This window comes from Gymnoscopelus microlampas (assembly GCF_963454915.1).
Source record: "Gymnoscopelus microlampas genome assembly, chromosome: 14".
Taxonomy (NCBI): Eukaryota; Metazoa; Chordata; class Actinopteri; order Myctophiformes; family Myctophidae; genus Gymnoscopelus; species Gymnoscopelus microlampas.
In genome coordinates, this window is record NC_139951.1 from 40,276,059 (window position 1) to 40,292,935 (window position 16,877).

Below are 16,877 nucleotides of genomic sequence, written 5' to 3' on the forward strand. Positions count from 1 at the left end.
AAAAAACAGTACTGGGTTTGGTGATGTTCTATATTGACTGAATCAGCTTTGTTTGTCTTCATTTATGTGCTAAAAGCGTGACTTTGAGAGCCGTTTTACCGTACAATGTCAATGAGGAGCATATTTTGAATGATCAATTTCTATTCAATGGAGCAATTATTTTAGATTTCTTGTTCACCTTTGGAGTTACATCATGGCAAGGTAACTACACAACCCAAACCTCTACCAAAGTGGTCTTGTCCTTTAACAACCAAAATCCAAAAGGCTGGAGTGCTCCCAGTGAGCTTCATGGTGAGAGAGAGGACAAGAGTGAAGTCCAGCCACCTTTTTTATAGAGGACAATCCAGGTGGGCCAGATCTCCACTGATGACATACTCCGCCCTCCAATCATTCTGAAACACATGACACATGGTTAGTAACCATGACAACCACACCAGTTACCCTGACAATCCCCAGGGTTGTCACAACAATGAAATAAAAAAATAGATAGCTGTGCTGTGAACAATTTAGGCTGACAAGAAGAAAGCATTTTTTTAACGACAGGACTGTATGGCATTTTGTTTATACTAAAGTATTGTATAGTTTCATTTTTTATGACACAGTACGAGTTTAGTATGACTTTTCTCATATACTATTGTGTCAATGTAGAAACTGAATTAATAACAAGGGAGCCCACCCCGAGGGGGAGGAGCTTAAGAAATGTAAATATTATGCAACGTTTTTTTTTTTTTTTGGTGATATCATGGACTTTGTTTTTTCACATTGATGTGATTGAGAAATATATATTTTTTCGTTTAGTGTTTTTTTTTATTGTTTAGTGTTTTCACCAGTTTGTATTGACCACAGTTTCATTTTAGTTGTTTTACCCTTTCAGTTCGTATTTAGTAGTTGTTTGAGTTGTTTTGAGTGAGATTTGAATCACAAACCCCGGGTTTATGAATCACGTATTTATCTTTTCAGCCACGCTGGCATGGAAGCTACAATTGGGAACGTCATACTTAACCCACCTTTTAGAATTTAGATGGACAGTGAAAATGTTCTTCAGGAGCTTTGAATCCCAAACTTTCTGCTTTCAGACCCTGTACTTATCTATTGAGCCACACAGGTTTGGACAATCTGAATGAGAACGTAATACTTAAAATGTTCATCTTACTGTGGACACGTTTGCCTGAACATGAATATTTGAAATGTTTTATAGTTTTAGATATATACTCCTTTAAAAGTTCAGAAATGTATAATGGAGGTCGATGACAGGTTTTGGCACCTCAAAAAAACACTTTCACCTAGAAACTCCATTCACACTTTTTATAATTCATATTACTGTGGACACAAATGCTTGAACTTTTTACTTTAAAATGGTTTGTAGTTTTTGAGATATTTTTCTTTAAGCGCCCAATGCATTGTCAATGGCAATGGACATTTAGAGGTGAACCTCGCTGTTCCTTCATACTTTAGCCTATAAACTTGATTCACAATTGAAAAATTCCACCTTACTGTGGACATGTATGCTTGAGATTTTTACTTTGAAATAATTTGTAGTTTTTGAAATATTTTACTTTAAGTGCCCAATGCATTGTCAATGGCAATGGCCATTTAAAGGTGAAAAAAGTTAACAATACCGTGGGAGCCAGATTGCTCAGATGCCGAGTGTCCTGTGCTGGGATTCAATCCCATGACCTTGTGGTCTGAAGACAAGAGCTCTTCCAACTGAGCTACCCAACCACACTAAGTTCTGTACATTGACATTAGATGAACGTGATGGGTCATTCCCTGAAATTAATTAAAGGCATTTGGCTCATGCACTCTACAAGTGGGCTTAATGTCAGCAACAGCTAAGAACACAGGAGTCTATCCCTATTACAGCACTAGACCCCAGGGAGACAGACACATGCTGATTTGCCATTTCCTGGATCCACTTAGGTTCTGAATGTTGGAGCTTGCAAGCGCTTAGTTTAATGTGCTTGGGTAGCTCAGTTGGAAGAGCTCTTGACTTCAGACCACAAGGTCATGGGATCGAATCCCAGCACAAGAAATTCCGCATCTGAGCAATCTGGCCCCTACGGGTTTACTAACTTTTTTCGCCTTTAAATGGCCATTGACAATGCATTGGGCGCTTAAAGTTAAATATTTAAAAAACTACACATTATTTGTCTATTATTTCAAATAGCAGATCTACAAGCCCACAACGCGGTGTGATGCGACGCGTTGTGAGCTTGTAGATCGTCTATTTTTAAATAGCCTAGGTAAAAAATAGGGCTAAAGTGGTTAATTTATGTTTTATAATGTAATATATTTATTTATGCAAAGTAACTATAGTAACTAAAGTTTTCAAATAATTGTAGTGGAGTAAAAGTACAATATTTGCCTCTGAGATGTACTGGAGTAGAAGTAAAAGTATAGATAATTGGAAATAATCCGGTAAAGTAAAAGTACCTGAAAATTGTACTTAAGCACAGTACTTGATTAAATGTACTTAGTTACTTTACACCACTGGCCACATGGCCATGCAAGGGGTGTCTACTGTCCATCTCCTCCTCCTATGTTCTCCGTTCATCTTGAGCGATAACTGATCGTCTGATGTTTTGGGGGAGAGATATCGGTTAGCACATAGAGGCACGGGACAGGTGTTGACTTCACGCATCTCGTGATTATGCGGCAGGTGTCATTTATTGATTGATTGATTGATTGATTGAATACTTTATGAGTCCGAAATGTAAACGGCACGAGGTACAGTCAGACATTAAGCCTAAATGATAACACAAAAAAGTCCTGGGGACTCGTTTCCATTATGGTCCTATATATTCAATTTAATTCACACAATATGTACAAAGGAGAAAAGGGAAAAAACCTCAGCAGTGAATGACACCTCCTTTCTATGGGAAAATGCATTTACCTCCCCGTGTGGTCTCCTGATAGACAGTTTTTCAGGCTAGTTTTGAAAGAAACCCAGTGATTCGCATTTTTTAATGGATGGTGTCAGGGCATTCCACATTTTGGTGGCAGAATGAGAATCTTCCCACGTTTGTTCTATATTTGGCTGTGTCGACCGGTTTTGTGTGCCGTGATCAGCTCCAGGCTTGAGCAGGCATACTCTGCTGTGGAGAAGCACAGAGTCAAGGCAGTTGAACGGATTGTTGGTGGATCTGCAGCCCCACTTGGAGTTCATTAGTTTGCACAGGATGTTGTTGCGGCTTTGACGTTTTCCAGGTGTTTCTTAAAAGATAGTGTCCTATCAAGATACAGGCACAATCATATCACGGTCTTTACGGAAATGGAATTTGATTTTGAGCCCGGTTTATATATTCTGGGGGATCCCTGACCACTTAGCCATATTTCAAAACCAGTTGCAGGCTGGATACAAACTAGTGTTACAGTATGATAGGCAGGCAGATTATAATGAGGGGCTTGGGGGCTTCGGAGTGCCCATCATTCTCTGAATGGCTCACAGAGGTAGTAAGTAAGGTATAGCCGCCTTCGAAAAGGACTCTTTCAATTTTTAAGACAGAGGAGAAAAATGAGTGGGAGAAATACTTAGAATTTTATTCATTTTGATGGGGAGGGGGGCCCGCCCAGCCCAAGCGGATTCCACACGTTTGAGAATTGTGCAAAGGTGTAATAATGGCAAGGGAACGGTAGTTGGGACTTGTAGCAGAGTGGGGATTGAGTGGCGGGGGCCCTGCACAGGACACTATGTACAATTTTGCTCCTGTTTTTGAGACTGTTCTGACCTTTATGTTTTTCGGTTGTTTAGGTTTCACTTTAGTTTTGTTTTGTTTTTTGGGGGATGTGTGTATTGGGTTTTTTGTTGTGTGATGTTTGTTCCTTTTATTCGTTGTATTGTCTGCATCTTGGACTGTTTGTGTTATCATGATTATATGTTTTTTGCTGGTCAAGCCAGATATATTTACAAAGGCACTTGTTAACGTTCATCACTGCACTGCGGTTCATATAGGAACACTTTTCCATTTCGACGCCCCTCCATATCATGTGAAACTGAAAATCTTTTATAAAAAAATTAAGTCATAAAAAAAAGATGTGTTTGGACAGTTTGTGGCCATCCCAAGTGACGCTCAGTTATTTTTTCGCATCTCGGTTTCTCAGGTGGATGCTGTATAGTTGGACTTTTGATGGGTTGGGTTTCAGGTGGTTGTTATTGTATAACAGTGGATACAGAAACCTCCCCGTGGTACAGCCTGGGAAACGCTAGTTGAATGAGATAAAAATCCAATAGGATATATAATCTGATACTGCCAGTAGGCCAATTTCTGTACACTTACCTACCTACGATACTGATAGTGATCATTACGCTGTAACCCTTTTCTGAACAATATGATCTGTTATTACATTATGAACGGTTATTATATTATGTAAGGTTCTTAATGTAACAAATTATGTAACATTAAGAACTGCCCCTCTCTTTATACTTTGGCTATTCAAAATAGCAGATACAAGCTAATAGCACGGCACCGAGTGCCGTGCTACGAGCTTGTAGATCTGCTATTTTCTTTGAAAAATCTTGAAGATTTGTGCAAATCTTTGAACATATATATTTTTTTTAACAAACATTTATATATATATATATATATATATATATAATTATTACATTATGCAAAAATCTGTTTTTGATTGATGATTGTATTACATTGTGATCTTATTATTACAGTATGAGCTTTTATTACATTTAAATTATTACATTATGAACCGTTATTACATTATTAGTTGCTACAAACACTAAAGTAACGTATGTAAGGTGTGAAGGTACTGTACCCATTGATGCAATGCAGTGGGTCCTTGTTGTTTCTAGAGAGTAAATTAGGGTTATGGCAAGAGGAGGATGCAAGCCTTCACCTCCTCGCTCAACCTTTCATCCACCTTCACCGTAGACACCCATGGGATGATGCTTTGGACGGCAGCCACCCTCAGAGCTTCAGCCTATACCAACTCAATGTGGTTATTGTTATGCAGGACTCAGGAGCAAGCATTATGTCACAGTTAGTTCCTGTAGTGCAGTCCTGTAGAAAAATGGCTAGAAATTCCTTCTTCTTTAATACAGGTATTTCATCGGTGGTGGAAAAAGTACTGACATGTTTTACTTTAGTAAAAGTATCAATACTGCAATGTAGACGTACTCTATTACATGTAAAAGTTCGGAATTCAAAATTTACTTGAGTAAAAGTACAAAAGTATTGGTATCAAAATGTACATAAAGTACCAAAAGTAAAAATACAAAAATGTTTGAAAATAGTAGATCTACAAGCTCACAACGCGTCGCATCGCGACGCGTTGTGAGCTTGTAGATCGGCTATTTTCAAATAGCCGATATGCCTATATGTATAAAATAGGGCCAAAGGGAGTCATGTATGTTTTATAATATAATAATTTATATCTGCAAAGTAACTAGTAAATAATGTTTTCAAATTGTTGTAGTGGAGTATAAGTACAATATTTGTCTCTGAGATGTAGTGGAGTAGAAGTAAAAGTATTGAACATTGGAAATACTCCAGTAAAGTAAAAATACCTCAAAATTTTACTTAAGTACAGTACTTCACTGACAGTACGTCACTTTAAACCACTGGATTTCATTATGGAACAATCTACATTTAAGCACCAAACAAAGCCAATCAAAGGACAGGCTTTGTGCCAGAACTAATTATGAACTTGAAGTAATAAGTGCATGTGAATAATCATACGTACTGTTTCAAATTAGTGCCTGTATTTAGTTCTGTTGGTTTTTAATGTTTTTTATTTATTCTTTTTTGGAAATACATCAAAGATGCTTTTATAATCCATTTCTAAGGGATACATGGATTATAAAAGCATCTTTGATGCATTATGCAATTATGATGCAAGATACTAGAGGTTGTTTTATATGTTTATTTTAGCTATTTATTTATATGTAGCCCATTGATAATGTTTATCTGTTTTACACAGATGTGTAACACTTTGGAAATAAGTGAATCCTAATCAAATCAATCAATCAATCAATCAATCAATCAATCAATCAATCAATCAATCAATCAATCAATTCTGACCAGGGTGCAGAAATGGATAGCTGTACAGTGTTGTGAACTTAAAACCTCCAGGCATCATATTTAAATGCATATCACGTATAGCCCTGAAACATGACTGTCATACCATGACAGACGAGCGTCATGTGAACCATATGGCTACATCATGCAACTTTGCCTTGTGTTTACATAACAAAACAGTAATAGCCTACATTATTTTACCAATCATGTAGAGCTGCCTGCCAGCAAATTGGAAGTGTGGGAGGCTGGGAGCAAACACATGGGTACAGGTACAAGGACGTCCCACTACACTATACAGTACAATGTACAGCATACATGGGCAACTGGCGGCCCGGGGGCCACCAGTTGCTTCAGCCTATACCAACTCAATGTGGTTATTGTTATACAGGACTCAGGAGCAAGCATTATGTCACAGTTAGTTCCTGTAGTGCAGAGAAAAATGGCTAGATTTTTATTTTTATTTTTAAATACAGGTATTTATCAGTGGTGGAAAAAGTACTCAAATGTTTTACTTAAGTAAAAGTATCAATACTGTAATGTAGACGTACTCTATTACATGTAAAAGTTTGGAATTCAAAATGTATACTTGAGTAAAAGCACAAAAGTATTGGTATCAAAATGTACATAAAGTACCAAAATGTTCGAAAATAGCAGATCTACAAGCTCACAATGTGTCGCCCGGTGCGACGCGTTGTGAGGCCTTCTTCCATGTACAGTGTACATGGAAGAAGGCCTACTCAAGAAGGATGCAGGAGCGCAAAGCACCAACGAGCTGGCCGGATGTATGGAGAACCGGGATGACTGGAAGCGACGATGGGAGGGCTCGTCTGAGGATGACCTAGAGAGGTAGGCCTACTGTATTTTGGTTTGTTTGTTTTGGCAGACGGTTTGGCTACCAATGTATTTCTGCAGGTAAACTACATGAGGTGTATAAATAAGAAATTCCATAAACATAAAAATATATAAATCCATGTTGGCACAGCAACAAAAAATTAAACACACATGTTGTGTAATAGGTTGTCTGCATAGCCACGGATCACACGACGCTCGTCCGTCACGAGCGTCATGGCTGAACTTCAACTTGTTTTTGCACTTTTCCCATTTACAACCGGTATATCTACATAAACGTTCAGATTTCAAATATAAAGTGCTTACCCTATGGCCACGGATGTTATAATTCTACTCGGGTCTACAGAAATACCCGTATCTTCCGTATTGTTCAATAAAAAGCATTTTAATCCGATTGGTGACCATTTTCTCAGAATTGTCTCCATATGTTTTCAACTACGCGACCCTATTGGTTAGGAGGGGTATTGCACTCTGATACATTATAACTATGAGAAAGTGACCGCCGATCGGATTAAAATGCTTTTTATTGAATAATACAGAAGATACGGGTACTTACACCCCACCCCCCGAAGTCAATTGTAACATCTGTGGCCATGGGGTACGCACTTTATATTTGAAATCTGAACGTTTATGTAGATGTACGGACTGTAAATGAAGAAAGTGAAAAACCAGGTTGACGTTTCGTCATGACTGTTAACTTATGATATGACAGGCATGTTTCAGGTCTGCCTATAATGTCTGCTGTGAAAACAGTAGGCCTATAGAAATGTAATAATTTGGCTGCACAAATGTATGTATTGGCGGTGGTGCTGCTACTGGTGCAAATGCTCAGAGAAGGACTTGAAAGCTATACGTTAAACTGTGTAATGACTGTCCTGAGCCAACAGAGGGCAGTGGACATCAAGCTCTATGCAGGTAAGAATGAACAGGTTCATGTCTGAGCCTGTGATGTGATAAGCAGTGGTGGAAAAAGTACTACATTTTTTTTACTCAAGTAAAAGTATCTATACTGAAATGTAGGAATACTCTGTTACAAGTAAAAGTCCAAAATCAAAATTGACTTATTGAGTAAAAGTACAAAAGTATTGGTGTCAAAATGTACTTAAAGTACAAAAGTACTCATTGTGCAGAATGTCCCATTTCACAAGTTTTCAAATGTATAAAATGTATTTAAAAAAAAGAGAGCATAGAAAGCAGAGCAAAGAAAATAGCAGATCTACAAGCTCACAATGCGTCGCATCGCGACGCATTGTGAGCTTGTAGATCGGCTATTTTCAAAGTGCCGAAATGTATATAGAGCTGAAGTGGTTAATGTATGTTTTGTAATATAATAATCCAAATCTACAAAGTAACTAGTAACTAAAGTTTTCAAATAATTGTAGTGGAGTAAAAGTGCAATATTTGCCTCTGAGATGTAGTGGAGTAGAAGTAGAAGTACATAAAATTGGAAATACTCCAGTAAAGTAAAAAATACCTCAAAGGTTTACTGTACTTGAGTAAAGGTACTTGGTTACTTTACAGCACTGGTGATAAGAGGTTGTTTGCATTCTCTATGGCCCACATGGCAGGCCATTCATTTACATATCACAAGGTGTACAATATTGCTAATAATTTGCCTACAACTAACTGTACACCTTTTTTAAATAGCTCATTTGACTAACATAAGGGTCTATCTGTGTTCCTATGTAGGTTCTGTACAGTGGTGGTAGAAGTAGAATAGTAAGGCTACTAATTATTTTTGTTGTTACTTAAGTAATCAATACCACCATGTAGAAATACTCTGTAACATATAAAAGTCTGGTTTTCAAAATTTACTTGAGTAAAAGTACAAGAGTAGTGGCATCAAAATATACACTTAAAGTACCAAAAGTAAAAGTAGGCTACTCAATATGCATAATGTCCCATTTCACAAGTTTTCTTTTTGAAAATAGCAGATCTAAGCTCACAACACGTCGCATCACAACGCGTTGTGAGCTTGTAGATCAGTTATTCTCAAATAGACGAAGTGTGTATTTAGGGCTGAAGTTAATGTATGTTTTGTAATAATAATCAAAATCTACGCAGTAACTAGTAACTAAAGTTCTCAAATAATTGTAGTGGAGTAAAAGCACAATACTCTATGTGCCTCTGAGAGCTAGTGGAGTAGAAGTAAAATAACTTTTTTACTTGAGTTCATTAGTTACTTTGCACCACTGGCTCTGTGGCACTGTGCATTGTGAGTTTATTATATAAACATATAGTAGGCTAGTATACATCTAGACCTATATTGTACTGTGGGGTAGGTCAGTCATGTCATGTTCCTTTATTGGAATCCATTTTCCACGGTCTATAATGATTCGATGCACAACTTGAGGTATATGACCATTATTGGTCATAAGGTGGTCTAAATAAATACAATATTGATCCATCTTCCCATTTAAATCTGCATCAATTCCATTGCATAGAAATTATGTTTTTCACTGAAGCAGAGCAAAGAACCAATTGATTCAAAGACAGTTGTCCAAAAATACTTTATGATTTTGTAATTTAGTAACAACTTAAAAACCCTATACTTCCTTGACCGGAGTCCCCGAGGATTCTCTACACCTTAATTTATTCGCTGAAAATAGCCCCCTAATTGTAGCCTGGCTCCAGCACCTGAATCGCTAGCCTCGCAATACTGAAGTGAAAGAAACAAAATAAAAATTCAGAATAGTGTGGCCACATGGTTCATGTGGTTATTCTGTTGTTATCTCCTTAAGGTGCTGACGGGTCATTCAATGACTCATCTGTGTGCAAGTGGGAAGCTCACAGAACAAGATGACACAAAGTAAGTACTATATCAGACTGCATTGTAAAAGGTGTATTTATATAGCGCTTTTATCCAAAGCGCTTTACATAGATTGTGCATTACATTCACCCACACATTCATACACGATGGCGGAGAAAACCATGCAAGGCACCAACCTGCTCATCGGGCGCAATTAAGGGTTCAGTGTCTTGCTCAAGGACACTTTGACATCAACTCTGGGGGAGCCCGGGATTGAACTGGGAACCTCGTGGCACTGCCACCCCTAAAATTGTTCCATAGTCTGTACTCACACAGAGCAGGGGTCCTCAAGCTTTTTCATGTCAAGGAGCCCCAAATTAATATGCATTTCACCGCAGACCCCCATTTGAAAAGATTTTGTGCCAGGGACCCCCCAAACACAATTTTCAAATGTTTCACCCTAATTCTAACCCTATGTATATATGGGTTAACCCATTAAGACATATTCTACATATGCCTTCTAAATCAGTGGTTCTCAAACTTATTCGTGCCAAGGACCCCCAAAATGACATGTATTTGGCCGCGGACCCCCATCTGAAAATGTTTTGTGCCAGAGACTCCCAGAAGAGAAGATTTGTGTTAAAAAAAATCCAAATTATTCAAAACTTTTCAAACCCTTTCAAGACATACAAGCTCACAGCTCACTGTGAGCTTGTAGATCTGCTATTTTTTAATAGCCAACGCTAAAATCTAAAATGACACATGATGCTTTCCCGGTTTCGGGTTGAAACAGATTTTGATGCTATATTAACACATTTTGCAGGATGGGGACCCCATGGAAACCCCCTCAAGGACCCCCTCGGGGTCCCTAACGGACCCCACTTTGAGAACCACTGAATAATATATATACCTTTGCACACAGGCCACATTATGGGAGCGGAAGATGTGGGAGTCATAACTGATACAGCATGTCAGCAAGATGGGATGTGAATATTAGATAGAAAATATGATGATCTAAGCAAGCAGACCGTTATTCTTCTGTTGTGACTTAACCCATTCAATCCGTCATTTTAGATTCGAGCTATAACTATTATTTTATACTTTGGCTATTCAAAAAAAGCAGATCTACAAGCTCAAGCTCTATATGAACTTGTAAATCTGCTATTTATTTATTTTTAAATCGTGAAAATTTGTGTAAATATTTGAATATGTATATTTTTAAAGCGAACATTTGTAACTCAAATCTTTGCTTCTGGGAGGTACCTGGAACTAAATATTTTGAGATGGGGGTCCGTGGGCAAATACATATCTAAAAATGTTTTCTAAATCCTAACAGTATGTTGCTGTTCAGTGGTGCTCCGACTTTTCGATGTCAAGGACCCCCAAAATGATATGTATTTGGCCGCGGAACCCCAACTCAAAATATGTTGTTCCATGGACCCCCCCCAGAAGAACAGGTTGGAGTTAAAATGTTTCGCTTTAAAACACATATATATATATATATATATTCAAAGATATATACATTTTCAGGATCTTCAGGATCTTCAGGATCTTCAGGATCTTCAGGATTTTCAGGATCTTTCAAAAATAGCAGATCTACAAGCTCGTAGATCTGCTATTTTTGAATAGCCAAAGAAATAAAAAAAATGCCACAGATGTGTTCCCGGATTGAGTGGGTTAATGACGTCTTGTATTATTTGATCCTGCAGTAATATCTTGATAAAGGAGGACGAGCAAATGACATCAGAAACAGAAGATCTATATGCTTACACAGCTTATAGGAGCGAGTACATACTGTAGAGTTATCTATACATGCTTACACTGCAATAACCACTTTCAAGCTGGAATCCCTATTTCGAGCATTGTCTACAAATGAACAATGCATCGCGATGCAAAACCTTGCGAGCTTGTAGATCGGCTATTTTCGAATTGCCAAAGTTAAAGTGGTTAGACTGATTTTTTTATGCTACAATTTACTGTAACACATTTTGCTGGGTACTCCTTGGAACCCCCTACATATTTTTTTACCCAGAGAGAATGGCTGGTTAGACCAGTGGATTTCAACCTTTTTCATGCCAAGGACCCCTAAATTGATACACATTTGACCGCGGACCCCCATTTGAAAATGTTTTGTGCCAGGGACCCCCAGAAGCAATGATATCAGTTAATTTTCGATTTAAAAAATATAAATATTCAAAGATATGCACACTTTTTCAAGGTTTTTCAAAAATAGCAGATCTACAAGCTCATAGCGCGGCACTCGGTGCCGCGCTATGAGCTTGTATATCTGCTATTTTTGAATAGCCAAAGCTAAGTGGTTAAAATTGATTGTGACGCTAGTAACTAATTTCGCTGGGGACCCCCTGGTACTCCCTCAAGGACCACTGGTGGTCCCCGGACCACTGGTTGAAAACCACTGGGTTAGACACATTTACAACTTGAGAGTTGTTGATAAACGAGCTCTTGGTGAGAGAGGGTTGGGGTTATGGACAGTATCAGTTAAATTCCACTCAGCTGTTGCATGCTTTTATTTTTTTATAGCGATGGACAGTGGAAAACTGAGAGGAAGAAAGTATAATGGAGCCACTAGAGGAAGTCCTTGGTGAGATTTAATCCTTGGCCGGGTCAGAAAGTAACCCGAGTTTCTAGAGAAACACACATCAACATAGATGAAACTGCGATTGACAGCAGTAAATTATAGGAAAAGATATTTTTACCAAACAATCGGTCCCTCATCCTACATATAGGAACTCCGCTGACAACAGTCTCTTTGTTGACCATTTTCCGCTTTCTCCCTGGTTACCATGGTAACAGAGCTTTGAGGGAGGGGCCGGGACCCACGAGAGTTCAGACGGGTGAACAGGTCATATGAATTATGTATTAACCCTGACCCGGCACCTTATTTTGGCTGAGCTCTTAACTCATTCTCTCCATTTTTTGTATTTCTTCGAATCGCAGGGTTTTTTCCTCTTGTTTTCATGTGCGATTTCATTGCTGTCGGGCAGAAACCTTGTGACCTCCATATTTCATCTTTGTTATGTTTTTCATGAATGAATTCCCTATGTCAGTGATTCTCAAACCTTTTCATTTCGTGGAACCCCTGTTTACTATGCAATAGGCCACAGACCCGGAAGGGTCCATTTGGTTCCATTCGTACACTCTCAGAGTTACCAATAATTTAGCTCCCATGACCTAACCCTATAACCCTAACCCCTTCAAGGACCCATGGGGGTCCCCGGACCCCACTTTGAGAACCACTGCTCTATGTCATACTTTGAGGCATGACAGTGTTGTGCAAAAGTAGGGAAAATACATGTTGCGATGTAATCTGCATTTTTTTACAAATGTTTGAAGATTTTTGAAGATTATTTTTAAGATATTTTTTTCGCTTATTAAGTCAATAATCAAGTCATTGTAACAGGATTATTTTCTTTACAGACCATTTCAATGAATTCACCAGAATACCATACTAAAAGTCCTAAGTAATCCTAGTTGCGGAAATATGTTTAATTGGCATCAATACATAATGGCCACCAATCATTGTCAAAAAGCCATATAAAATGATGCCGAGTCCAATTTTCACTCGTCTGAGGTTTCCAAATACATTTTGAGGTGAGATATTTAGATAATATATATCAAAAATGTTTTAGCCATTTTTGAACCAATACTGTATAACAGAACTACATGCTGCAGCTGTTACCAGATAGTCCGGTCCAGGCATACCAGCATTTCAGAAAGCAATTGTAGCAATTTTTTTTGTCTCCGCTAGGCCAAGACTATGTTTTCGCCCCTGTCCGTCTGTGTGTCAGTGTGTGTGTGTGTGTGTGTGTGTGTGTGTGTGTGTGTGTGTGTGTGTGTGTGTGTGTGTGTGTGTGTGTGTGTGTGTGTGTGTGTGTGTGTGTGTGTGTGTGTGTGTGTGTGTGTGTGTGTGTGTGTGTTTCTCTCCGTCCGTTAGTCTGTGAGCAGCTTCGATCGATCAGCATGAAACCGCCCGTCCACACATTCTCCTTGGAGGCAGTCTTACAATGCTGAATTGGAACGTGGTTGCACTCTATTTTAATTGACGTGACGTGCACGTCGCTTAACACCTACACTACAGGTCACACAATGGACAATTGATATGCATCTAGGCTCATTCCTATGTTAATCCACCTGGTGTGAGTCGGGAGCCTTTGTAAACTTTGTTGAGGTGTGAATTTAAAGTTGTTTTAAATCTATGCGTGTGCCTGTGCGTGCTCCTGGTCAAATAGGTTCCTGCACGGCGTGCAAGGCCGACCCATGAGCAATGCAACCCTGCTTGGAGGCCAAGTAAAAACCCGAAATTTCTCACATCGGCCTGTTATAGCGCCACTATCTCTATAGTCACGTGATTTTTTTTGTCATGTGATTTTTCATATTCCATCCTGATTGGCTAAGATTGGCTTCCAAAGTTTGCAGGAGTGAACAAAATGCCCCAAATCATGAACACAGCGAGCGTCCGATTGCCGTGAAACTTTGCACGCACATTCCGACTCGGCAGTCAGAAATAATATCCTAAATGTTTTCAAATCGGCCTCATGGTGGCGCTATAACAGGCTGATTTCTTTGAGCAGCTACAGTAATCTCCAGAGGAGCACATTTTTCTAGTTTCACCATACATCATTTTTATGAGGTGTCTTGAACACCATACTAAAAGCCCTAAAATCCCAGTTGCGGAAATATGTTTAATTGGCATTAATCCAAGATGTCCACCAATTATTGACAATTATTGTCAAAAAGTAAAATAAAATTCTTTACAATTACTTTGAATGCTAATTTGCCTGGTCTATATATATATATATATATACATGCCCAAAATACAGACGGTCGAAAATGGCTTTGTCTATCTGCAGGTTTTATAGATATTTAACCAATGCAAAGTATTAACAAGAGCTTGTGACTAAATAATGACTACATTGGATCTACTGGAACATATAGGTTCATTTTTCCATTTCCTGAAAAGTAACGGTTTTGGACATACAAGGTTTCCACCCGACAGAGACCATTATCTGTTGCTCTGACTGGCTCAGGCGGAGGGGGGATGTGGGGTGATGAGGGGGGGGCTCATATGACACAGACTGCCCTTGTGAACTCTCTTGTGAAACACGCTTTATTTTCAAAGAAATTGAATTCCTAATTACGCTATGTGTCATACAGCGATTGTAACGCTATTTAACAACATCCTAACCTCTACCCAACCCCCATCCCCAAGATTTATGAATTTATCTTTAACCAGTGGTTCTCAAAGTGGGGTTTGGGGGACCCCCAGGGGTCCTTGAGGGGGTATACAGGGGGTCCCCAGCTAATGTGAGTTAATATAGCAGCAAGATCAGTTTAACCCACTTTAACCATGTAGCCTATACATATACAAGCTCACAACGCATCACATCGTGAAAAGCGCTGTGAGCTTGTAGATCTGCTATTTTCAAAAAACATTTTGAATATCTTTTAAATCATTTTAACAACACAAATCTTGCATGGGGGTCCCTGGCATAAAATCTCTTCATGTGGGGGTCCATACTCAAATACATTAATTTGAGGGTCCCTTGACATAAAAATAATTAAAAAGAACCACTGCTCCATAGCGTAGCATAACTCTAACAGCACGGCCCTTTGCAGGAATGTGTGATTTGTAGTTGTAATTCATTTAATGCATGATCCACAAACGAAGACGTGGGGACTCATCTTACAAAAGCTTTCAAGTCTGATCGATCGCTGTGCAGCCCCCCCCACCTCTCCGCATACTTTAATAAAACACGCTCGCTTCTATTTTCACAAACCATTTTAACTATAAATGCATTCAATAATCTTAATCAAGAACCAGAACCTTTTTGGTTCTTGTTTTTCTTTGACTTATGGCTTCAATGAAGCGCGCTTGTGTTTTCCCACAAAGAAAGGACTGCACTTCCCTTCATCAAAGAGGACACAATGAGGTTAAAGACTTTCATACTTTTGTTACAGTATATTGCAAAAAGTATCTCACTGTCTAGTTTTTTCTATGCAGCCTATATTGCAACGGGCCATGAGTCATATTAACGGTGAAAGGGATATTGCAATATTTAAGGAGAAAATGTTGATCAATAGCCTACGTCTCAGTGTTGTAATATTGTCTTGAACCTTCATTAGTTTACCCCATACAATGCAACAGTGTGTCTCTGGATTGTGTTTGTCTGTTTAAAGAAAACGGTAGGCCTACTGCTGAATAAGCTACTTAAATGGGGAACATGCATAAGAGTCATATATAAACAGGGAAGCAACGGAGAGAGATTCGATTTTTGCAACTTAATTTCACTCTCGCTTCCCTTTCATGCATCTTTAGAGGGATTCATGCCCTATGCTTTGTTGTGTATGGTATGATTAAAAGCAACAAAGTTTGGAAAACATTGAAATATTTTCGTACTTTTACTCCACTACAATTATTTGAAAATTTTAGTTACTAGTTACTTTGCAGATTATTACATTATAAAATATACATTAACCACTTTAGCCCTATTTTATACCTAGGCTATTTGAAAATAGCTGATCTACAAGCTCACAACGCGTCGCACCGCGACGCGTTGTGGGCTTGTAGATCTGCTATTTTCAAACGTTTTAGTACTTTTACTTTTGGTACTTTAAGTAAATTTTGATACCAAAACGTTTGTACTTTTACTCAAGTACATTTTGAATTCCGGACTTTTACTTGTAACAGAGTACTTCTACATTGCAGCATTGATACTTTTACTTAAGTAAAACATAAGAGTACTTTTTTCCACCACTGATAAAGAACTGACGTTGTTTGATGGCTTGATGTTTGAATTGCTTACATTGTCCATTCAAACATATAGCTTTCATCACAGTTCCCTCTTGTCTCTTTGTGTTTGTGTAGGAAGCGTCATTGAGCCTCGTTGTGGCGGTGGTGTGACCATGACGGAGTGGCTGGTACAGGATGACATTTGTCATCCCGACGGCATTACAAAATAAATGCCACGGGGTGATCGCCTGGCATTTAATTTATAGGGAGGGAACAGGATGATCCTGTTTTATCTGTCGAATGCACTCCCTCTTGTGTCTCTCTCACATCCTGGTTCTCAAAGCGGGGGTCTGGGGACCCGTGGAGGGTGCTTGAGGGGGCTCCAGGGGGTCCCCAGCTAAAAGAGTTAAGTTTAAACACTTAAAAGGATAGTTCACCCCCAAAAAAATATGTTTTCTATTGATTAGTCCCCCCATGGAGACTTCAATTCATGGATATT